The sequence below is a fragment of the Raphanus sativus genome, chromosome 1 (assembly GCF_000801105.2).
Source record: "Raphanus sativus cultivar WK10039 chromosome 1, ASM80110v3, whole genome shotgun sequence".
NCBI classification, from domain to species: Eukaryota; Viridiplantae; Streptophyta; class Magnoliopsida; order Brassicales; family Brassicaceae; genus Raphanus; species Raphanus sativus.
Window position 1 is genome coordinate 15,149,281 of NC_079511.1, and position 26,699 is coordinate 15,175,979.

A 26,699-nucleotide genomic window follows, 5' to 3' on the forward strand; every position below is an offset into this window, starting at 1 on the left:
TTGTTGTCTTATATCTATGAATATATTTTATTAAAGTTATATATAATTTAATATATATTGTTCTGAGAATAAATGAAATATAGAAAATAAACTAAAGAGTTGATAGATTCAAAATACATAAATGAATATAACAATTATATTTTGGGGAATTTTCAATAATACAACTTTGAAGTTACCATTATTAATCTTTACCACCAATAAAAACACATTTGTTAAAATACCTTATTTATAAAAAGGTTAAAGACTCTTATATCTTTATTTTAATATGTTTTTCAAAATTCTAATCACAAATTCTAAATCCTAAGCCTCCAATTCTAAACACTAAACCCTAAATCCTCAACTCTAAACCCAAAACCCTAAACTCTATACTCTAAATTCAATACCTTAAACCCTAAACCCTAAAACTTCAACTATAAACCCTAAATCCTCAACTCTAAACCCTAAAAATATATACCCTAAACTCTAAAACATCAAATCTAAATCCTAGATCTTAAACCTTCAAATCTAAACTCTTCATTAAAAATAATGGTAAAAAATGTTAGTGTAAACATAAAAAGTGGTACTATGAAAATGATATTTTTGGCAATTTCCCATTATATTTTGAAATATTACGCTATATATATATATATATATATATATAAAGATTTTACAAAATAAATTGTAACAATTAGTAGGAGGGACGGACCGAATATCTGGGATATATTAGGATATCAGGATCCGGATCCGTAAAATTGCTACCAGGATCCGGATTCGGACCTTCCGGAATATTCGGACTAAAATCCGAATATCTGTGGATATCCGGATCCAAATTTTTTTTAAATATAATTTAAAAATTGGCTAACTAACCATTTATTTAGTCTATTTAAAATTATTTTTAAAATAAAAAAAATTGAAAAATTATTGATAATTTAACAAAATTAAAATTTTAGTTATTTTATATATAAACTATATATGGTATATATATATAAATATAATTATATTTTAAATATTTTAAATATATAATAGGTTCGGATCCGGATTCGGATACTTGTACCTAAAATTTCACTATTCGGATCCGTAGAAGCACTACCTCGATCCGGACTTTCCGGATATCCGTTTTTTGGATCGGATCGTAGCAGATACTGGATTGGATCGCGGATCCGGATTTTAAGTCTCAGACCTAACAATTAGTAAATATTATTTTGTCATCAAATAAGATAACAGAATCATATAGACTTTGTAAACCAAATTAGTAGTTATACATCTATATGGACGTCAAATTACTGTTGTTTTTTTGCATTACATGCGAGACTGTCTGCCCTTAAATTTTGTGACCGTAGTATATGAATGAGCTCTAAACTGTTGAAACTTCTTTTCAAATCTTTATGTCTTCCAAATAACTTGTAAAAAGGCCACTCTTCTGGTTCTGAAACCATACTTCACCAATTGTAAATAATTTGTTGCAAAAGTAACAATAAATTGTCTTAGATTCCTCATACATTTCATTGCCCAAATGAGAGCTTTTTTCTTCGAGAGAAATGGCGATTGAATCGTTCTTTTTTTCTCGCTTCCATTAACCTATCAAAATCCTCGAGTGTGATATACCATCCTTGTCTCAAAAAAGATTTTGGATTTTTCTATGATCCATTCGTAAAACACCATATATTGGGATGGACGGTATTGATGCTTCAACCGATAACCGAGTTTGATCAATTCCCTGTGTAAATGCAATATGTGCCTCTGCCCAAAGTAATGATTATGTTTCTGCCAATTTGAGAGTATCTCTAGGATCAATATCCATATTGCAAAGAAATTTGTTGTTTCTTCCTTTCCATATATACCATAAAATTCAAGCGAAATGATGATCTTCCAATTTTGGAGAAACCCTCCAGAATAAATGATTCATATTAGAAATATTTTATTTTTATTTATTAAAATGTTTTGAGGCCTTCTGTGATTTATATGTATCCATAAAATAAATACAATATTTTCATTTTGATTTAGATATAAATTGATTTTTTGAGTAATATTAAGTTACATATATTCTTTCAAATTAAAATTAATTATATTTGAGATAAAATTTTGAAAGAACATATATCAATATTTAAAATAATTAAAATATTTTGTAAATTCTAATTAATTTTATACCACTAATTTATTTAAAGTTATATTAAAAATTATTTCAAATAATATTAAACATGAGAGTTCAGATTTTATTGGGTATTTTTATCAAGGGGATTTGCCAAAAATGACTCAAAACTTGATTTTGAATACAAAAGTATATCTCAAATTCAATCAAATACAAAAGTAACCTAAAAGTCTAGTGAAATTACAACAGCCCCTTATAAACAAACAAAAATTATGTATTCAGTTTTACTATTATAACCTTCTGTTAGAGAAGACTTACAAACAAAAAACATGTATTCTTTGTAAGTCTTCTCATTCGGTATATTTTAACAACCAATTGTCACACACACATTGGAATTGATACGAACAATATGAACACCACAATTCACAGACTGTTTCTTTTTCCGGCAATAGACTACATATATCATAATAATTCAATCAAGAAATATTAAACAAACAGTACATATATATAACATAAACAACAATAAAATAATTAAAAAATTAAAACAATAATAATAATGATAATAATAATAATAATAATAATAATAATAATACTGATAATAATAATAATAACAAAAATATCAATAACAAAATAACATTTTCAGTTGATTTAGCTTGAAAGTAGGTGTATTAATTTATTATCGTGAGAAATTAGTTATTGCAATATTATTAAAGTCTGCTATTCTTAGAAATAAAAAATATATTAGTTATTCTTTACTTTAGATTTTCTTCAACTATATCTGATTAAAATAGAAATAAAATAGAAAAATATAAATAATTACATTTTGTATTATTTCTAATTTAATAATTTTTGTTCTCTATGAAAAAATGTTAGTGGTCTTTTCAACTTAAATCCACAAAATTTAATAAAAACTAAAATATAATCTAAGAATAAAAACAAATTATTTTTATTATTTTAAATCTAAAGTAAAGTTTCATTTTTTTTTATAAAACTAAAATATATTTTTATATAAAATAATTTTAATGTAAACCCACCCGCCCGTAGGGCGGACCAAGCCCAAGTAGCATTATAAAGATTACTACATTTGAAAAAAATAATATGATAATATTTTTATAGAACCTGTCGGAAATACCGGTTTCTGACAGATTTTCAACATATTTTTCCGTCTGGAATCACTTGTTTTCTTCTAGTTTATATGTTAAGTTAAAAAAATTGTTGGAAATTTTATTTGAATTTGTTTATCACATTGAGATTTTAAATTATATTATTACTCTAAATGCATTAACGCTACTACCCATTGTTTCTTCAAAGTTTTAGATTTATGAACATCTCACCTTTATATTTGAAGATTTATGAGAATTTATCATTTTATATGAATATTCAAATATATTAGTAATATCATATATGTTAAATAAACAAGATTAGACCAGAATTTCAAGAACATTAACACTATTAGCCATTTTTAACAAATTCTCGAACCTTGAATTCATCCATCATATGTATGTTTTGAGATACCATGAGTTGATTATCTCTGTTTTTTTCTGATGTTGAGTTGTGTTTGTCATTATTCTTAAACAAATGAGTGTGATTTTTTTTCTTTTTTTCGGCTATTTTAAAGATTCATATAGACTCTGAAAACCATATTTGAGCGTTTGCATCCATGTGAACAACAAAAAATGATTGCTTTCTTATACTGCGTTCTAGACTATCCGCCTTCTTATTGTATGTTCGTGATACATAGATAATCTCCGAAGACGTGAAACTTCTCTTCAGACTCCTTATGTCCTCTTGGTAACTTGCAAAGGTAGGCCATTCTTCTGGTTCCAAAACTACCTTCAGCAACTGAGAACAATCCGTCGCAAAAGTAACACTATATTATCGTAAATTCCGCATAGTTCCATTGCCCATAGAAGAGCCTCAATCTCTGAGTGGAGAGGTGGTTGACTCGCTCTTGTGTTCCTTGCTCCCATTAATCCATCAAAACCCTCTAAAGCAATGAACCATCTTTGTCCTGAGAATATTTCTTTGTCTTTCCATGATCCATCCGAGAAGCACTATCCACCTGGAATGACCGGGATTAGGACACTATTGTCTGATTGAACTTGACCGGTTCTCTAATCATTTGGAATTTGTGCCTCATGCCAGAGTCTTGATTCTGTTTCAGCTAGTTGTAGGGTATTTCGGGGATCCACATCCAAATTACTAAAAACTTTATTATTCCGTACCTTCTAAATATACATAAAATCCATGCATAGTGATGATCTTCTATTACAGGGGGAAGATGCCAAAATAGGTAATCCATATTTACAAATAAAATTTTAGTAGGGAAATTATCTAGACTCGATGGAATCCTAGATAATGCCCAGACTTGGACTGCGGGTGGGCATTCAAAGAAAACATGGTTAATAGATTCTTCATGTTCTCCACACCTAGTGCACGTGGTATCCCCTTGAATTCCCCTTGCCTGCAGATTTTTGGTTACCGCTATACAACCTGAAAGAAATTGCCACAAAAAGTGTTTCATCTTTGGTGGGCATTGTACTTTCCAACAGAATGCTTTCAACGGATCTGTTGATGAGACAAATTCTGTTGATATTCCTTTTCTATCCGGATACACTCTTTCGATTTGATAGGCCGATTTAACTGTGTATCTTCCATTATTTGTGAAGTGTCATCCATCATGATCCACTGTTTGAGATCTACTAAGAGGAATACTCAGAATAATGTTCACATCCTCAGGGTCTACCAGATGTTGGATTATTTGAATATTTCATGTCCTCGAATTTTCATTGATGAGAAGCCGCCGTAAGGTCCGGAAAAGAACTGTGTTGATTTTTATTTGCTGGTCTCGGGTGAGTGGATGGGAGTCAGGGGTCATTCCAAACTGAAATAGATGATCCTGATCCCACTCTTTTGATTAGTCTTTTGCTAACCAGAGATCTAGCAGAGATAATACTTCTCCATCCATAGGATGACGAGTACGACCGAATTGGCTCCAAAGGTGATGCATTTCTGAAATACCGACCTTTGAAGACACGGGAGAAAAGAGTCTGAGTTTTCTCTATTAATCTCTAAAATTGTTTTCCGAGCATAGCAGTATTAAAGTCTGTAAAGTCTTTAAATCCTATTCCTCCATCTTTCTTATGACGGCATACTTTGTCCCATGATTGCCAATGCATCCCCTTCGTAGATCCTCCTGGGCTCCACCAGAATCGTGCCACTGCACTCGTGAGCTTCTTTATCACTGTCTTTAGGAGACGAAAACTAGACATTACATGATTCGGTAAGGCCGTCACTACCGATTTGATAATCACTTATTTTCCCCCTTAGAGAAAAATTTGAAAGTCCATCCATTAACCATGTTATTTAGCCGCTCTTGGACAAATCCAAAGATCTGAATTTTGGATCCCCCTAGATCTTCCGGGAATTCCAGATAAAACCCCATCCCACCATGATTTTGTATCCCTAATATGTTCCTTAATTCCTATCTAGCCGGTTCCTCAACTTTATGCCTAAATTGAATTGAAGGTTTTTCAAAATTGATATGTTGTCCCGATACTTTTTCATATTCTTTTAGAATTCTAAGGATTGTCTACCACTCTTCCTTTTGTGCCTTACAAAAGAAAAGGCTATCAACTGCAAAGAGCAAATGGGATATAGCAGGGCATGCCCTTGCAACCTTGATTCCTGTTAATTATTTTTCCCGTTCGGCTTTCTTAATATTTGCCACCAATGCTTCCGTACATATAATGAATAAAAATAAGGAGATAATGGATCCTCTTGGCGAAGGCCTCTGTGAGGGATTATTTGTCCCTTTGGATATCCATTCAATAAAATTTTATATTGTACCGATGAAATACATTCCATCGTAAGTTTTATCCAATGCTGATCAAAACTCATCTTTGTAATTACGGCTTGAATAAAGTTTCATTCCACTCTGTCGTAAGCCTTACTGATATCTGTTTTAATAGCCATAAATTTAGCCTGGCAAGATTTGTTAGTCCTTAACCCATGAAACATTTCCTGGATAATAAGTATATTGTCCAAAATCAGTCTTCCTGCCACAAATGCCGACTGCGTTTCGGAGACAAGTGACGGAAGATAAGTAATGAGTGTGCTTTTTTCATTCGTAATTATTATATATTTCGATGTCAAAAAAAAAGAAATGATTATATTTGAAGTTTCCTTATTTCATAATAATAGGCTGTTCATGCATCATTGCATTGACCACATTTTCATGTGGGAAAAACGAATGAAACTTTTTCTTTTGTTCACCAATGAAAAAAGGGGTTTTATATGCATCTTCAGCTGAGCCATCACTATTTTTAAGTAAGACGTGGAGGATTCCATAACCGCTCTTTAATGATTAACCAAGAGTCTCTAGAGTTGACGTCAGTGTCTATTTTTTTCTTTTTTGTAACTTAAGTGTCTAAATTGTTCTAACATTACCCTAGCTTTTAGTGTTTCTCTGTACTTTCTATTATTTTAAACCGTATTGTCCTTTTATTCCTTATCTTCTGTTCTTAAATCCCACACACACACAAGTCATTCATATACATGCATACATGTGTTGGTAGTGAAGGGTGATAGAGTGAGATTGAGAAATCCTCCTGTATGTTTGCTTGCTTCTGGAAATGGCACCTTCTATTGATATGTCTTTTGCAATTATTTGGACAAGATATTTGGATTTTCCACTGTAATCTCAAATCTATTTATCTCAAACAAAATGGACCATCTTGTCCCATTCCATCACATCTCACATCTGCATACCCATATTGACTCCTTTCGAATAGGCGAGTTTTTTTAGTTTTTGTAACACTTTTCATTTTTAATCTCGGACTGTCGTGTTATACGTTTTTTTAGGTTTTTGAATTCACTATGAGCTTTCTTGCAATAAAATCAAGTTTTGCTGATACATTTTTCTCGATTCTCTTTTCTTCTTTCGTACACAATATGAGCTCAAAGAAAATAGATATATGAGGGGTATATTTTTTTGAAAAAATGATAGCCAAAAAAGGAGAGGTTTTCATATGCATCTCCAGCTAGTTACTATTTTATTTCTATAATAGCATTTAGAGGTGAAATTTATTCAACACACCTCTATTTCTTCATCTATAATAGAGATTTATATTTCTTCCTATATTATAGATTTCTATTCTTTTTCTCTATGTATAGGAAGAAATATCATTTATCTATTTTTACTTTATATTTAGAGATTGTTATCTTAGAGGAAACATTGGAGCGTATATCAACTCTATTATAGAATTTCTATATTTTAGAGGTGAAAATAGCAAAATACATTGAGGATAGTCTAAACAAGTATTCCATTATATTAGTGTTTCTTTTGTTGAAGAAAAGGAATATCTACAAATGTACAATAGTATTTCATTTAAGAATTGCTACATTAGTCTTACCTTAGTCTTTTTTTTTGGCAACCCTGATGTCACCGATTGAATTTCCGGATAAAGAGATCTCATCTGGATGCGGTTATTGCTCCATGGTAATACAGACAATAACCTGCTTCTTCAACTACTAGTCTTTGTTTTCTGTTAATATATAGTAGGTAGAAACATGTGTTTTTTGCAGGGTGAATAAAAAAAAATTCATTAATATTTCAGTTTTACTTATTTTATTATGTTTGTATTATTTAAGTTGTGAATTAGTTATACACGACATATTCTTGGGCCTTACCTAAGATAAAAATGGTGATTTTATGTATGGACAATTTGGAATATTTAGACTTACTAAAAGATATAAATATTAAATAAAATATATATGGAACATATTGATTTCACATAATTTAAGCTTTATAGTGCACTACGAACAAAATTTAGGTTCACCCTACATTCACCCACCAATAAGATTTAGTTATTTGAGATTTGATATCTCTTAAAAAAAAAAACTAAATAATAAGAATTTAATAAAATAAAATTATGTTTTTAGATAAATAAAAAATAGTAGCAATTATCAAAAAAAATATTTATTTTAATATTGATAAATCTGTCAGCAAATGCTAAACCTTAAACCATAAATTCTAAATATTAAACCCTAAACCCTTGGAGAAAGCTTGAACCTTTGGGCAAATCCTAAACCCTAAATCGTTAATCCTAAACCCTAAAAACCCCTAAACCCTTAATTATAAACCATAATATTAAAACCTAAATTATAAACACGAAATCCTAAACCCTAAACTCCTGGACAAATATTAAATCCTAAACCCTTAATCCTAAGCCGTAAACCATTTTGGAATTTAGGATTTAGGGTTTAGTATTAGGGGTCGTGATTTAGGGTTTAGGGCTTAGGATTTAGTTTATGATTTAGGGTTTGGTTTAATTTTAAGAGTTTATGTATAGGATTTGTCCAAGGGTTCAGGCTTTCTCCAAGGGTTTAGGCTTTAATATTTAGAATTTAGAGTTTAGAGTTTAGTATTTGCTCACAGATTTATTAATATTAAAATAAAAAACTTTTTTTGATAATTACTACTATTTTTTAATCTAAAAATATAATTTTATTTCATTAAATCTATATTATTTAGTTTCATTTTTTTTAAATTATCAAAACTCAAATAACTTAATCCTATTGGTGGGTGAATGTAGAGGTTCACCTTAGGGTGCAGTACTGGTGGAAGAGTTATTATTACGTGATGCACGGAATTTTCGGTAATCAAATAAGTCAAGTTTAGATATAGGGTCAATTTGTTCTATATTCATAGCAAGCAGAAAAATCAAAGAAGTAACCATGTATGAATTTTATGGGGAAGTGTGTCTGTTTACCATAAAAGTGGACAAGAATCTCCTTTTACGCGCGTGATCGTCTGTTTGACGCATTGTGCACAATTAACTAACTATATTATACTATACTATTTTAAAAATAGTATAGAAAACAAATTGATACCAATACTATAAAAAAGATTATATATTTGGTTAGTTTACACTTATAGTTCTATTATTCGATTTTACAATAGAATGTAATACATTAACATAATATATAACAATGTTACTTATTTCTATGTTTGGAAATGGTTTCGGAAAATCTCCTATAGGCTCCCTTGATCTTATATACCCTTTTTCTATAATTTTATTTTTGATCAAAACCCAAAATCCTCCTTCCTCTTCAAAACTATACCCTAACCCCTCCCCCCCCCCAATGGATTAGCGAACCCATTGACAAGTATTTAACTTCTACACCTTTCAAATTTGGAAAATCGAATAACTCTAAACCCTGAAACCTAAACCCAAACCATATACCCTAAACCCTATACTCAAACCATAAACCATAAACCCAAAAGAGGAGGATTTCCGATTTGTGAAGAAGCTAGTGGCATTGTCAATAAATTTGAGGGATTAGTAAAAAACCACCATAAGAAGTAGAGGAGAAGATGAAACATACTATACTACAATCATTAAATAGTATAGTCGTCCAATGTAAGAGGATACACCATTAGCAAAGGGATGATGGAGGTGATGAAGTAGGGGGAAAAATACCACAAGAATTGGAGAAAAAGAAGAGACAATGGGAATAGGTGATGAAACAATGATTGGCGACATTGCTGGAAGACAAGACATAGAGATTATGTAACAGTACACATTGTTGTGTACTATTCTATATTTATCAAATAGTATAGTTCGACGTAGTGTATACAGTTCATTTTCTACACTAGCTCTAAACCCAAACCATATATCCTAAACCCAAACCCTAAACCTAAACCTAAACCATAATCCATACCATATACCCTAAACCCAAACCATATACCCTAAACCCAAATTTTAAACCCAACAATGTATCCAAACCATATATCCTAAACCCTAAACCCAAACCATAAACCTAAACCCTAAACCCAAAGGAGGAGGATTTCCGATTTGTGAAGAAACTAGTGGCATTGTCAATAAATTTGAGGGATTAGTAAAAAACCACAATAAGAAGTAGAGGAGAAGATGAGACATACTATACTATAATCATTAAATAGTAGAGTCGAGCAGTGTAAGAAGATACACCATTAGCAAAGGGATGATGGAGGTGTAGTCGGAGTTGATGAAGTAGGAGAAAAAAATACCCAGAAGAATTGGAGAAAAAGAAGAAACGGTGGAAAAAGATAAGGAAACAATGATTGGCGACATTGCTGGAAGACAAGACATAGAGATAATGTAACAGTGCACATCGTGGTGTACTATTCTATGTTTATCAAATAGTATAGTTCGACGAGTGTATACTGTTCATCTTCTCCACTAGCTCTACGCATCCTCTGCTTCTTAATCCCATATATATTGGATAGTAGCAAAATTGTAAACCCAAACAAAGATATGAAGAAAAAATCAAACACTTGGTGGATATGATAATTATACGTCGTGTAACGTACGGTTTCATAAACTTGTAAATAATCATTGAATAAAAGAAAGAAAAACAAAGATCAAGTGAAAGTGATAATGAACAGGAATAAAGGGTAATTTTGTCATTATACATATTATATAAAGAATATCGTAGCACTCCGTTCACTATGCTTACCGCCTCAATTCTAATTGTACTATAGTCATGCGTCCAAATTTCCCTTAGATATAACGTGCAACAAAGTTTAACCTTTAAAAGACTACCATATTTCATATGTTTCTTATTTTTACAAATACGTAACTATAGCATTTTAAAGATATAATAAGATTTGTATGATTCACTATTATATTGAAAGGGCATAGACAAAAAGGACGCATTAAGAAAGCAGTTTTCCTTTGATATAGGATAATAAAATGCATTAAGGAAAAACCTTCGAGTATATGCATAATAAAATCCATAATTAATAAGTAAAGACACTCACTGTTACGAACTTGGTTAAGGATTCACAGTAATATAGCACGAACAATGGCTCTAAGTATCAGTATTGTCACGAAAAGATTCAGTTAGACCAATGAAGAATGAACCTCGCTCTTTAGATAATTTTTCAATACACAAATCATTGTTATATAGCAAGAGACTTGTGCCGAAAGACTTATCATAAAGTATATGCAGTAGTCGTACCGGTCTAACCAATGTTAACTTCCTAAAGAAGGATGCCATTAATTTTAAAAATCTTCTTATGCTTGTGTTTGGTTTATTAAATTACCTTATCATATACCAAAATAGAATATGGTTCTTCTAAATAGAGGTTTATATTATGTCCCTAGAAAATCTCTGATTTTGGACCAACATTTTTTTCAATTGATTCTTAAGCTGCCATGTAAGGTAAATTGACATCTTAATTAAGTGACGACTCAGCAAGACTCTTTTGTAATTATTATAAAATTAAGATTACAACTTTTAAATGTTTCTCTATTAATATATAGGGTATATATTCGGTAAACTCTAAATTCTTTTGTAAACCTTAAACCCTTGGATAAACCCTAAACCTTTGGATAACCCTAAACCATGGATTTAGGATATAGTATCTAGGGTTTAGAGTTTTTCTATTGATGTTTAGAGTTTAATGTTTAAAATTTAGGATTTTTCTGACAGCTTTAACAACATTAAAAAAATTTCGGTAATTAATACTATTTTATGATTATAATGATCTTAAATAAAATATGACTTAGCAAATTTTTATTGATTATTATTATGAACCACAACTTTTTTTTGCTGTATTCGAGCATATGTCTTCATTGAATGAGGGAAGCCTCTAAAAATATTATATGGGTGATTATGAAGTTTTCATTCATTGGATGGAAGCAGTAAAAATAGTTATGGTTTTCTGTACAAATTGCTTGGACTCAAGTGGTAGAGAAATTTGGAGCAAGATGGTGATGTGGGGCATAAATTTGGAAATAAAAATTTCTCCAAGTTCCATTGGTGGTAGAGAATAAATTTGGAGAATGGATTGATATCAAAAACACATTATTAGTACTAGAGAATAATATTTTCAATTGAAGGATACTACTGCTAGCATGAGGACCAAACATTTACTTTTATGAGTGAATTACTTAATATGAAAAATTTTGAATATCTTTTGTATATATAGTCACTTTTGGCTTGAGACGCACTTTATGTTTTAGATGAAACTTTTAGACATATTTGCCCCTTTTCATGTAACTATTGTGCATTTCTTTACATCTTCTTTTTGTGTGCATCATTTCTTTACATCCTAACCAATAATTCTAATTTTATTTAGTTCTCAAACTTTTCTTTTCTTTCAAAATTTATAACTCATTACCAACACACGACGAATCGTGGATGACGAGTTGTGGACGACGAATTGTCGATGATGAATTGTGGATCGAGCGACAAGTAATTTTGTGGACATATTAATCAAAAAAATGCAAAGAATACATATGATGGTTTACTTTAACTATTACAAAATTGAGATTTTAAAGAAATCACTACAAGAAATTTGAATATTGATAGCAGAACAGGATAGCGTTTTTTTCGATTGTGCTATATTTGACATACCTCTTACTTTTAGATAGCGTTTGTAAAAATGCAAACGCTATGTTTGGTTGGTACGATTTTAAGCTTTTTCGGAACGTAGTATACATAGCACTTTCACTTTTAAAACGCTATGCATAACTAAAGCGGAAAATAATTGATTTTCCCTCTCACCATTATTTCACTTTCCCTCTCACTCTATTCTATTTGCCTCCAAAAACCATAAACCTATACCCTAAACCTTAAACCCTGAACTTTAAACACAACTCCTAAACTTTAAACAAAAACTTTAAACTCTAAAAAAATCAAAAATTTTATTTCATTTGAAAACTTGAATATAAACTCAAAATTTTATATTTTCAAAAATTAATCTCATATCTTAAATCGATACTCCAAACCTTAACTCCTCAAATCTTATACTCGAACCTTTAACCCTCAAACCCTATACTCAAACCTTTATTCTAAACTCCAAAGTAAAAACCAATTTAAAATTAATTATATATCCTAAACTCTAGTTAAAATATTAATACTCTAATCTTTTTATTATTTAACTTCAAACCCTATGTCTAAAAATCAAACTCCAATTGTAATATTTTAAAAACTTAAATTCTAAGTTGTAAATATAAAAATATTAACTTAATCTTTCCAAAAATTAATCTCAACTATGTACATCACTTCAACTTAATTATATATATCCCAACTATACAACACTTCAAATTTTGTATTATCGAACATATAAACTTCTATATAAATCTTCTTTATCAGAAAAAAAATTCTATATAAATCTACAAAAGATGAAATATGAAATAACACAAAAATATACTACATCACTTCCTCGTGAGTGAAGTAGATTCGTATCAAAACACCACTTCTCTTTACATTTTTTCCTCTTCCATATAATACTAAACCAAAACAAAACCAAAAAAATATATTAATATAAACTCAACTCATTTTCTATTGGTCAAAACACATGTGTATGGATTACTATCTTGACCATTGATATTTCTAATCCAAGGGTCCTAAATGAATCTTTTGTGTTTCTTTCTTCTGTCGAGTCTCTCTCTCTCTCTCTCTCTCAATTCTCTCTGTATCTCACCATCTTCAATCTCAGTTTCTCTCTGTACACAATCAACAATAATCATCGCCTCTGATTTTGGTGTTAACAGATCCGACGCATCTAAACTCATGTCGTCATTCAACAAAACTGCTTCAACTTCAAACCCATCTCCAAACTCCATTCCTTGTCTCCTCTCTTTCCCTAAGTTTATCTTTTCTTTTCAGTTTCTCCAAATTGAGCATAGTGTTTTTGATTTATCATTTTTTCTTAATCTTTTGAATGTCCTAAGTTTGAATATATTTTTGTTTATGTTTAGAAAACTGGGTTTCATGGACGCTTCCTCTCTTCCCCTTCTCCGTGACCTATTCCCCTTCTCTGGGACGAAGTACTTTCTCCTCTTCCTGTCGACGAATTCCAGATGGAGCAAACTCCTAAAGCTCACACGAGAGAGACAGACTTGGAGATGGAGCAAGAAACGAGACGCATGAAGAAGCTGTAGAGGCAGATGACCAGATCTGGCGGAGAGCAGGACGATGGAGGACGTGGCTAACGGCATGACTGAAGCGTTGAGGATGGAGGAGTTTGTGATAGAGGCGGCTGGAGTAAGCAAACAGAGGAATTAGGGTTTTCTTAGGTTTATTTTTTTCTGTTTATTTTTTTGTACATTTATTCCAAATCTGAATTATTTTTCTATGTAAAACTTTTTTATTGTATGAATCATTGATAATTAAATTTTAATTTATAAATTGCAGTTTCAATACATATATATATATAATAATAAAATATTAAAATATTAAAATATTTTTTTTTTATTTTTATTTTTTGAATAATATATACAATAACAAAAATAAAACCGCTATTATATAAAATTAATGGTAGCAAAACAAAAAACCGCTATCTTAAGTGACATATCTATTATCGCGGCCGATGATACAGCATACCTAATAATGCTATGGTATCGATAGATAGCGTTTTTCCGATGCAATTAACACTCGATTTTCTTGTAGTGAATTTAACATGATAACCATTATGTACGTGATACCATTAACAACATGTGAATGGTAATTTTTTGAGAGTGATTTGTTGTACATGTATTTATATCCATGTAGACGAAAATTTGTGGACAGTACAGTAATGAGATTACCGCCGTGGTGTTCGAATGACCAAAGTTATTTGGTTTATACAGCCACAATTAAAAATTATTATAATTTTTTTAGGATTGTGTTTTAGTAATCATCAAGCACAAATATAAACTTTCATAAACTTGTATGATTTTACTTTAACTTCACCGTTACAAAGGAAATTCCATCAGTTTATACACATTCCTACATGTGAGCTACTATTATTTTGTAAACAGAAGCACCAAAGATCTTGAAAACAAGCAAGAAGAAAGCTGATACTTAAATAAGAAACCTTAATACCTTCATAATAATGAATCCTAGCCTTGGTAGCATTCTGTTTCAGTTGATGGATAGCACCACCCCTTCCATACATACTAGAGCTGGTTTGTAGTCTTGCTTCTGATGATAATAAGCATACTTAGTACACGTTGTGGTTTTACCAACACCTAAAAAATAATACTCAATACAAGTTTTAATACCACCATTGTTATTGGAGCCTAACACAAACTCATAATCAGATTTTTGGCCTTCTTATAATACGAACAGAGAAAATAATCTAGTCAAATTAAAGCTTTACCTCTTTGGGTTTCTTCTCTTTAATTTGTATTATTTTGTGTTCTTGTCTTCATCGATTTTTGTTCTTGTTGTTGTCTTTATCTTCTTTCCAGGTTTCTCCCTGAGTTTAGCTTAAGAATGAACTTTATAAATGGAGTAATATTTATAATCCAACACAAAAGAAACTTGAAATTGTGAACTTAAAAAAAAAGAAAAAGAATCGAGTAACATTTGAAATCTAAGCATAAAAGGAAGCTTCAACTTTTAAAGCGTAAGAGGAACAATTTAGTCAGTAATTGTAAGAGGAACTTTTGAATAAATGATTACTGAAATGTAAGAATTTTATAACATGCTTACGGAGATATTGACCTTACATGGCAGGGACTCCTGACTCCAGCTACGTACATCAGAGTAACCGCATCCAGAGCCAGTCCCAAACTCGCTAACCGTAACCTCCGCGGCGCCGTCATTGTTGGAGGTCCGGCAGGAGGAGCAGCCGCCGAAACTCTCGCTTAGGGGGCATCTAGACGATTCTCATCAAGCACAAGATGGAGAAATGTAAACCATGCGGTGGTGCTATCTCTCTGTGTGGTCAGAGAATTCAACTTGCCGCTAGACATCATTGACGAGAGGGTGACAAAGATGAAGATGATCTATCCGTTCGACATATAGTGAGGAGAGAGGTTCTTGGTCAATACCTGAATCATGTTACTTTGAGGTTCTTCCACTAGAATCAGCTTGGAGACATTGGTCGGTGCTCAAAACTGGAATGAGGTCTCAATTAGGGATGATTTTCTCCCCTCGATTGAGAAAAATGGGAGAGTAGTGAGGTTTCTAAAAAATTAGGGTTTTTGAGTTTATCGCAACGAAGTGAAAGGGGGAAGATTGGTTTGGATGGGACTGGTTATTGTCTTTATTAGAATGTAAACATAGGGGTTTCTAGCTAGTATACGTGTTTTTCTTAGTTTATTTTAGTTTTGACAAATTGAGTGTAGGTAAAGGTTGTGACGGTAAATTAACATACAAAATATACATGGAAAGTCCAATGTAATTAAAAGCACTTTCAATGGGGGTTTTATCCATTAGAATTCTAAACATGTATATTTGTGTATATATGTGTATGGATATATTATATATGCGTATGTAAATATGGGGTCCATATCCAATCTTAAGTTTTTTACATACACAATATTACATGTTTAGAACTCCAATGGGTAGAATCCTACTCATTGGAGATGCTCTTACAAAAGTAGAAAAGTGTTTGCATGTGTATTTTTTCTATTTTATTGTGTCTTTTATCTTTTTTTTTTGAGCAACTTGTGTCTTTTATCTCTTTTTTTTGTCAACGTGTCTTTTATCTCAAACTTCAAAAACAGTTGTTTAAAAATTATGTTATAGGATAGTTTTTTTTTAGAAGTTTTTTTATAGGAGTTTTTCAGACTTGCTATTGATGCCTTGGCGAAAAATAGCTTGCGATGTGTTGCTATTGCATGCAGAACACATTAGCTGGATAAAGTTCCCATGGAACATGAGGATTTAAATAAATGGAGAAGATGAATGACTTTTGCTTTTTATGTGGTTGGTATAGGGTCGACATGCCAAAAGCTCTTCTGCATAACTTAAGGTTTCTGTATGTGATCACTATGTGAATAAATTCCTTTCTTCCAAAGATTTTGATCTTCCTAGCTCTTCTTTTTCATACTTTAGTCAAGACTTTCGAGTAAACAATTTTAGATGATGAAATTGAGGATGATCTCGAACAAGATCAGCAGTTGGAAGAGACACAACAAAAATCCAACTTCATCTCTGACATCAATTCGACCAATCTTTCTCTATTTTGATAGATTTTTTTTTTGGAACAAAAGACTGAAGAAATAACAAACAAAAATTTTATTTTATTTTTGTAAATGAACTTTGTTTTCACCTTTCCGATGTGATTTTTTTGTGTCAACTAGAATATCATGAATAATGAATATCTAACCATTTCTATTATTTTCAAAATTTAGGATTTCTTGTTATCATATCTTTATAAACTATATTAGCATTGCCACATGTAATCCGTAACCACATTTAATTTGTTTTCGTAGTAAACTTATATTATATACGAGTAGGAAACCAGAGTTAAAATTTGTAGCCATACATAATTCTTAGCTAGTCCGTCTTTAATGAGCAACATAAGAAATTGTAACAATGTCGTCATTATTGCCTATATCGTTATACTCCTTTATAAAATGACTCCATGCATACCGGCTATAGATTAACATTAGCGTCCAAGCTGAAGCAACGTAATTTATATAACGTCATCCATAGCTTATCTAGTCTTTGCGATGGATTATGTTATGTCTTACTGCTATGGAATAATTGGTAGCTATTAACGAATTTTGTAATGTATTTCTATTTGCACCGTAAGTTAACATTCTTCTCTGAGTAGATTAATTAAGAATTTACTTAGTGGGAATTGGATTTATAATGATTTTTAGAATTTTCAAATCTAGTGTTATAGGTTTGTAAATTCTCACACTCTCATTAAAAATATTATTGGTTTGATGATTCTATAATTCTTTATTAAATCATTTGTTATTCAAAAAAGTTTAGATTTTATTGATTCTACAAATCTATTAAAATAAATGTTATTGGAAGTTGAATTCCTAACATTTTAATTCACAAAACAAGATTTTGAGAATACTATATATTTTTCTTGAATTCTTAAAATCATTACATTCTTTTTTTTTTATCAAACCATGCATTACTTAGTCTTAAAAGTTAAATGGCTTCATTACATTACTTTATTTTCATAAAATTTTTACAATATAAAGAATTCTCTATAACACTTTCCAAATTTAGCAAATCTCTCTATTTTTAAAATCAACAATTTCTATAAAAATCTAAGTCCCACTAACACTTAGTCTTTAGCAAGAGAAAAAAATTACTTATTCTTCTATTCGACATATACACTCGACTAATTAATTACTATGTAATTATATACTAATCCTAATATCATATATAGTCCTAACAAAACAAAAGAAGGTTTAAAGATGGAGATCGTGACCACGGAATCACATGTGAAGTGTAATTGATATAACAGAGTATGCTAAAGCAAACATAAGTGCAATTGGGCCCATCAAAGAACTACATAATCAATCTTATTAAAACAGAAACATTCTGTTGTACCTAACATTTATTTTGTAAGTTTTTAAATTAAATACATATTTATACTTTATGGTTAAACATACATTAAATCACTAATATTCCTTTCTTTATACTACTATCCATGTTTCCAAACAATATACTTACTAGATGATAACCCGCGCCTTGCGCGGGGTGAACTTTTTTTAAATATGTTGTATCTAAATAAATAATACATTTTTTTTGTTATCAATAATTTTTTTTACATTTGATTAGGGATGACATGTGGATATGTATCATTTGGTTTGGTTAGGTTCGCTTTGGATCTTTGCAAATTTGGTTCGAATCTTTATATGTTCAGTTTGGTCTTAGATTCAGATAACCCATTTAATTTTTTAAAAACTTAAAGTTCATATATACTTTAAATTTCTCAAAACATAAAAATAAAAATAATATGTTACATATAAATTTGAATAATGTATACCAAAATACTTAAATTTAACATAAAATTGGTTTAACTTAAATATTTGGATAGAAAATGAAAAGATATTTTCAGTATTTTGGTATTTTGAGTAATGTTTAGTTATTTTAAATATATAATTTTTACTATTTTATATATTTCTAAATATTTTGGACAATTTAAAAACATCTTAAGTATTTTGTATATTTCTTTTAGATATTATTTTTTTAAATAATATATTTAAGTATATAAATTTGGTTCGAATATACTCGGATACCCAAAATATTTTGGTCCGAATTGGGTTCGGTTCTGGTTTTTAGATACCAAAATTTTAAATATGTTCAGATATCTAACCAAATTGATTAAAGTTCTATACTATTTTCTAGATTGGATTTGGTTCGGTTATTTGGATTCGGATTTTTTTTCCAACCATATATTTTTTATTGTAACCAAATTTTAAATGAAAGTGACGATGGTTCATACTGATTTTGGGTATGCAACAATTTTTAAACCAAAACACTTTCTTTTATGTACGTGATTTATTTAGTTAATCATTAAAAAATGTTCAAGACCCATTAAAAACAATAGGCTGAACTGAAAAAAAGTTATCATTGATCACAAAATTTTCAATGTGAGGTTTGTACCATTTTTAGTAATTTATAATCGTTTTAAAAAATTCGAAATACAACATATAAGAAAAAATATAATTTTTTTATTATATGCTTAATGTGATTGTTTAATTTATTTTAACAAATAAAATTAAACGAAAAGTATAGAGGATAAAAAATTATTATCAAATCTTTATTATTCATAATCATTAATGGTGATATATATGTCAATCATATTAGGAAGTTCCGTAGCTTTTATTTAAGGAAACAATAGAGAATATTCTTTTGTATATTAATAATTGATTTAATAATTATTTAATAAAAACTATAATATATGTGTAGATGGACCAACTTATTTCTCTAACAATCCTCAGAATAATTCTCATGATGACACGTGGCTACCAAACAATGTTGCAATGTTCCAGGATTAATATATAGGGGATTTCTTTATACTACTATCAACGTTTCCAAACAATATACTTATTTCTTTATATTAATATCAATGTTTCCAAATAATATATTTTTTATACTACTATCAATGTTTCCAAATAATACAATAATTAATCTTAATTATTTTATATCTATCATTTTCTTTTTTAAATTTTTGTAGAAACATCATAATTTCATAAATTGCAAAATAATAAACTTTAAAATTTCGATTATAAGATTACAAATTATGAAACTATTACAATTTAAATCCAATTAGATTACATGTCGGTCATCCATCAGTTCAATCGGTTAGTCTCGGCTTTTAGTGATTTTTAATATAAATATTTTAGAAACATAAATTGAATTGTCAGATCTCCGGATTAACCGGTATAATCACAATCGGGTTGAATTTAAAAATACTGATTTAAATGCAAAAATATTTTAAATACACACTCTTTAAAAATTACCAAAATATTTGTTAAATTATTAGTGAAATTTTTCATCGTAAAATATCCCGCGCTTCAAAAGCGCGGGTCAAAATCTAGTGTCATATTAAAACTAAAGCTGCTCTTGATATGATATCCAACCAAATCTATCAAAATTGTTGTTACCCTTACCCACTACACTTTGCACATGCATATAAAAGTTCATTTTAATGAATTAGGATGTAGATGAATTCAATGGATATAAGGTTTTTGGAGGTATTGGTGATCTGATTTGTATTATCCAAAAAATTAATTATCCGATATGTTTCGATCCATAACTAGCTGAATATTCGATGTGCCGGATATCCAAATTTTTTTAGACTTTTGAGCAGATATCATATTTAATCATTAAAAATAGAAAATGAAAAAAATCCAAAATAATATAAATTTTAATATTTTATTACAAAAATAAATTTATTTATTTTCAAAATTTTAATAAATAATTTAATAAATAAAAATACTGTAAAGTTTATATATATATATATATATATTAGTATATATATATATATATATATATATATATATATATATATATATATATATATATGCATATATCGGATCGGATAATCGTTATTAAAGATATTAGTATTTGTGATTTGTTTTTTGTTGCTTCTTAATTAGAATTATTCTTAGAGTTACAGATATCTCTGATTTTTTTTGTTTGAATAAAAAAAAAGATAACAAATCGAATCAGATATTTTTGCAGAGTCCTACAAATCGAATCAGATATTATTGAATTGATGATTTGGAGGGATTTCTATTTTTTTTCAAATCTCACCTTATTGAATCTAGAATTTATAAAAACTTTTCTAAATCCTACCTTATTGGATCAATGATTTAAAAAACTTCTTTCAAATCCCCCCTTATTGGAAAATAAGGATTTCATTTAATAGAATCCATCCAGAATTATTATGGGTTATTTGTTAAAGATTTGTAGTTGAAAATCAGTAGATAGAAATACCATCTCAAGAGATGGTATTTGAAAATAATGAGTCTTTTAAAATGGAACTTTTACGCAGAAAAAATAATCTGCTTGTAGAGAATAGAAATTCTCCCTTATTGTACTTCATGCTGTTGGGAGATACTTGATTGCATGTTATAGTGTCGGTGGAAAGTCTTGTTTACGGAACTGTAATTGGATTCTAATATCCATGAGAGGATATCGGTGTACCAGCCGGAGCGGCGGGTTTAGGAGGAACCAGAAGTGGTTCATGAACATTTCCGACAGATACGGCGGCGTCACACTCAGGGTCACTCATTCCGTTTCCTGATTCGCAGAAAATTTCCAATTGGAAGAGAAGCAATTCGAACTATACTCACTGTCGATCTGCTGAGGGCAGTGTTCCTGGTGGAGTCTTGTCAGAATTCTCCAGAACTGGGAACTTTACTCACTCACTAAAGTTCCTGTATCAAAAGTTCATGTATCCAGAAACAGGAGCTTTGGTCGTTTTTTATAAGCGATGCAGTTCAAACTTATCAGGGAGGCCAACAGAGTCAATATGTAGATGTAATTTCATCGGTTTCTTCCTCTGTGAATTGTTCTATGAACTTGTCAAAGCTGAAAACATCCTGCAGTGAAGTATCATTTTCATGGCCATTGTCACACAAATTCTATAATCTGAGACTTGCAAATGCAAATATTCAACACATGAACAGAGTCGCTTGAAACTTGCCTTCAAGTCTATACTACAAAGTGGTGAATTATGACTCCCAATAACATGCACTCTCCTAGTTTGAGACTTGGTCCTGTCAACAATACAAAAGTACGTTTGAGTTGTGAGCTAATGCACAGAACGTCTTGAAGATATATTGGGGATATTTTACCTCTTGAGTTTCTCTTACTGCTCCAATATCAGCACGCTTCACGGAATGCGAGTATGTATCACTAACGGATGACTTGTTCTCAACTGAAGAGAGTGAGCTGGCTTTTAGACTCCTCTTCCCGAACAAATGAATGTGGATTTCCATTAGAACACTCCCATGTCCAAATCTTTTTTTTTCCCATGTGCAATCTTATTTACAGAGAACACTGATTTCATTCTCAAAAGAAGATCGTCCTCTGATGAAAGTGAGAAACGGCGATTGCTGCTCTTGTATAATTTTGTAAAGGTCTTTTGTGAGTTTTTTCAACAGAAGATGACTTGTCCAATACACGTGCTTCTCTTATAAGGATTTTCTTTTATTAAAAACTATCAAAACCCCCATATAAATCCTCACCAAAATCTTCAAATTCCCACAAAAATCTTCAAATTCCTGTTTTTTTTAAAACCTGAAATTTTATGAAATACCCAATACAATAAGCCCCCCTAAGTTTCCAGCTTCCACTGATTGGGTAACTGAATTTCCTGTGTGCATGGCCCATGGTAAGTTTTATTTTATTCTTTTGCCTGGTCTCGTCCGTGGTAATTTGATTTACGTGTAGCATATCTATTATTGGTCAGGTCCTTTAACAAAGAAAATATCTATTATTGGTTCAACTTAGCCTACCTATCATGATACGAAAATATGATATTATACAAATGCACTGAGTTGCTCAATAAAATATACAAATGCACTGAATTTGATAGTACAAAACTAAAGATATATTAAATCTGAGGGAAGTAACTTATTTTTGGTGCGAAATGTTAAGAGCGGACATTATAAATAACATCAACGTAATATGGTATTACATGTAAAAATAAACTATGTGACATACATTGTGTTATGGGAGAATTGCCAAGTGTGACTCAAAACTTGGAGTCAAACCCAAAAGAATACCCCAATTTGGGTCAAAGGCAAAAGTAACTTAAAAGGCTATTGAAATTACAACTATCTCCTTGTGAACAAACAAAAAAACGGATTTTTTTTACGTTTCTACCCCTCGCAAGTCGTCTGTTTAGACGACTTGAAAATAAGTCGTCCAGACGACTTAACTTAAAGTCGTCTGGACAGTTATTCTTAAACATAATTTAAAAATTTTGTAAAAAATATTTTGAAAAGTGAAAAATTGGAATTATGTAATTAACATATGTCTTAAGAGATATAAATTAATATATAACAAATTTCAATTGTTTTCAGCCCAGATGAGTGAAAGTAGTGAGTCATGATATTCTTTAGTTTATGTTTCATCAACATATGTTGTAGTATTGTATGTGTTCTTAGGGTTAGATTTTGGAAAGCATTAAAACCGTTTTTGAAAATTTTTAAAATTACCTAAGCGTGTTCATTTCTGTGTATAGTAAACACTATCGAAGTATAATTTGATTTTATAACGTGGTTAGTAAGTTAATTTAGTCATTTTAGTTTAGGGGTTCATTTTAGGGTCTGGGACGACTTAGTATTTAGTCTTCTGTGCACAGACGACTAAATATTAGGTCGTCTGATGTATATTATCAGCCAGAATAAGTCGTCTAAACCAGACCAAACCTTAAAGTTTACCAATGTACTTTTAAAGCTAACCGGATTATTTACCCAATATATAAGGTGATTTTTTTTTTGTTTCATTTTCCGCGAAATTCAGAAACCGTAACAGTTCTCTCTCACCGGCGATATCAAAGGCGATTCGAATTCCCACTATTTCCGAATAAACCATCGTTCTCAACGTCGGCTATCTATCTCACTTCATTCTCACCGTTGTCGCCGCAGCTTCTTCTAACCCTAGCGCCGCCGATTCCTCTAAACCCTAGCGCCCCCGCTTCCACTATTTCCGAACAAACCGTCGCCCTCACCACCGTGCTCACCAACGTTCTCACCGCCGCTTCCTTTAAACACTAGCTAGCACCGCCGCTTCTTCTAAACCCTAGCGCTGCCGCTTCTTCTCTGTAAACCGTAGCGCCGTTTCTCTGTAAACCCTAACGCCGGTAAGTCATCAATCTCGAGGAAAAGATGAACATAAAACGTTGTCTCTATCAATTTACTCATTCTCACCGTTTGACGTTTATTTTTTCAGATCTATAACCACAATGACGAGTACTCCAACTCCTTCTGCGACTAATCAGGTCCGCTTGAAATTTTCCAATGAAAGACTTGTAAGTAAGTCGTCTTGAAAGTCTTCCAACTGGACGACTTAGTAGACGACTTAAATATAAGTCGTCCATTTGGAAGACTTTTCAGACGACTTAAATATAAGTCGTCAACTAAGTCGTCCAGTTGGACGACTTTCCAGACGACTTATATTAAAGTCGTCTACTAAGTCGTCTGGAGTAACAAGTAAGGCGTGATTGATTTAGCTTGTGTTCTGACTTCTATTGTTGTCTTTTATTATTTTGCAGACAAAAAGGATGGATATTCCAGAACTCCCCCGTAGGTTATACACATTAAGGGAAGAGCCAGAACCCCAGCATAGCATTTCGTATCATTCGGATAACAATAGGTTGCATACTGCTCTTAAGGGAGCTCTCACTAACAAAGAATTTGAAGAACTCAAGGAGTCGAGATTGGGAGTTTTCATCAAGTTCAAGGAGCAGGGATTTGGTTGGGCTTCAAGGCTGGTTCACCACATGCTCTGTTTAAAGCTGGACATTAAGAAGAAGTACGAGATGTGGTCTCTTGTTGGTCCAGAACCTTTGAGGTTTTCACTGTTAGAGTTTGAAATGATCACTGGTCTAAACTGCGAGTACATCGAGGACCTTGAGACACCAAAATGTGAAGTTACCCAAGAGATGGTTTCTTTCTGGGGGATGATGGGAGTTCATCTGGAAGCTGGGCCAACTACTGATCAGATAATAGATGCACTGAAGAGATGCGGGGATTGGTCCATGGAAGATCGCAAGCGGCTCGCGTACCTTTCCATCTTCACTGGATTCATTGAAGGGAGAAAGTTTTCAACCGCTACACGAGCTACTCTGGCAAGGCTAGTGATGGATTTAGAACGGTTTGAGAATTATCCATGGGGGAGAGTCGCGTTTAAGGTGCTGATGGACTCTTTGTGGAACAAAGATCTTACTGGCTGTTACACCGTGGATGGGTTTATACAAGTTCTTCAGGTCTGGGCGTACACAGCTCTGCCGGGAATGGGTGCTGGTATTGGTAGTCCTAGAGAAAACAGTCCGCTTCCACTGATTCTGGCTTACGAGGGCAGCAGAGGCCGCAGATTCATGAAAGCTGCTATCTTGAGTGAGGTACCTTTCCATCTTCACTTAATTAAGTTGTCTGGAAAGTCTTCCAGCTGGACGACTTAGTAGACGACTTATAATAAGTCGTCTGGAAGGTCTTCCAGCTGGACGACTTAGTAGACGACTTATAATAAGTCGTCTGGAAGGTCTTCCAGCTGGACGACTTAGTAGACGACTTATAATAAGTCGTCTGGAAGGTCTTCCAGCTGGACGACTTAGTAGACGACTTATAATAAGTCGTCTGGAAGGTCGTCCAGCTGGACGACTTAGTAGATGACTTATAATTAAGTCGTCTATTTAGTATTTTGTTTCAAATATCTAACTCGATTCTTCTTCTATTTACTGCAGACCCGCGTGATCAACTTTGTTGAGAAGGACATTAGTGAAATGTGGCCAAAATGAGACTCTGAGGTTGAGGACGTGCCCGAGAAGAACATCATTAAAGTCATGTATGATCGGAGACCGTGGAAGTGGACCATGGATTGCTGGGAAGTCACTGGTACAAAACCTAAGGTTGTGACTCCATCGAAAAGAGCCAAAGAGATGGTTGTGGTGGAGGTGGAGGAAGACAATCAGAGACCTCGGAAGAAAGCTCGTAAAGAGGCTCCTAAAGAGGCTCCTAAAGAGGCTAGAGAAGAGGCTAGAGAAGAGACTAGAGAAGAGGCTAGTTGGGTGACCAGAGAGGAGTTGGAAAATATGTTCAACTCCTACACCTCTAACGTAGTTGACATGATGAAAGATGGGTTTAAGAAGTGCATCAGGGAGATTAGGAAGATGTCCGATAGATTGGAAGCTGTGGAGAAGAAGGTTGGTGTCACCAATCAGGCTACCCCTACCCCTCAAGCCAAAGAAACCGGGGTTAGTAACAAACAGCCTACCCCTCAAGCCAAAGAAACCGGGATTAGTAACAAACAGCCTACCCCTCAAGCCAAAGAAACCGGGGTTAGTAACAAACAGCCTACCCCTACACCTCAAACCAATCTGCCTACTCCTCAAACCAGACAGCTTACTCCTCAAAAGGATCAGCCTACACTTCAAACCAATCATCCTACTCCTCAAACCAGACAGCCTACTCCTCAAAAGGCAAAGCCTACTCCTCAAAAGAAACAGCCTTCTCCTCAAACGAAACAGCCTACTCCTCAAAAGAAACAGCCTTCTCCTCTGCCCAAAGAGGTTAGTATCAACTTACGTTTAAGTCGTCCAGACAACTTACGTTTAAGTCGTCCAGGGTCAACTAGTCGTCCAGACAACTTTTATTTAAGTCGTCCAGGGTCAACTAGTCGTCTAGACAACTTTTATTTAAGTCGTCCAGGG

The 26,699-nt window shown here is 32.0% G+C and overlaps 2 long non-coding RNA genes across 4 annotated transcripts; one reads left to right on the forward strand and one right to left on the reverse strand.

The window, feature by feature from the left end:
- The first annotated feature begins 13,203 nt into the window (after nucleotides 1-13,203).
- On the forward strand, nucleotides 13,204-14,254 carry LOC108850932 (uncharacterized). Its single transcript, XR_001949272.2, has 2 exons — nucleotides 13,204-13,694; nucleotides 13,825-14,254. It is a non-coding gene; the product is annotated as an uncharacterized LOC108850932 (long non-coding RNA).
- A 492-nt stretch (nucleotides 14,255-14,746) lies between these two features.
- Nucleotides 14,747-16,140, reverse strand: LOC108851909 (uncharacterized). 3 transcript variants are annotated; one of them, XR_001949407.2, is made up of 3 exons: nucleotides 15,883-16,123; nucleotides 15,207-15,796; nucleotides 14,747-15,028 (listed from the first exon to the last, which is right to left on the reverse strand). It is a non-coding gene; the product is annotated as an uncharacterized LOC108851909 (long non-coding RNA). The 3 variants fall into 3 exon arrangements; XR_001949406.2 differs by having other exon boundaries at nucleotides 15,207-16,140; XR_001949410.2 differs by having other exon boundaries at nucleotides 14,747-15,075; nucleotides 15,207-16,140.
- Between the last annotated feature and the right edge of the window lie 10,559 nt (nucleotides 16,141-26,699).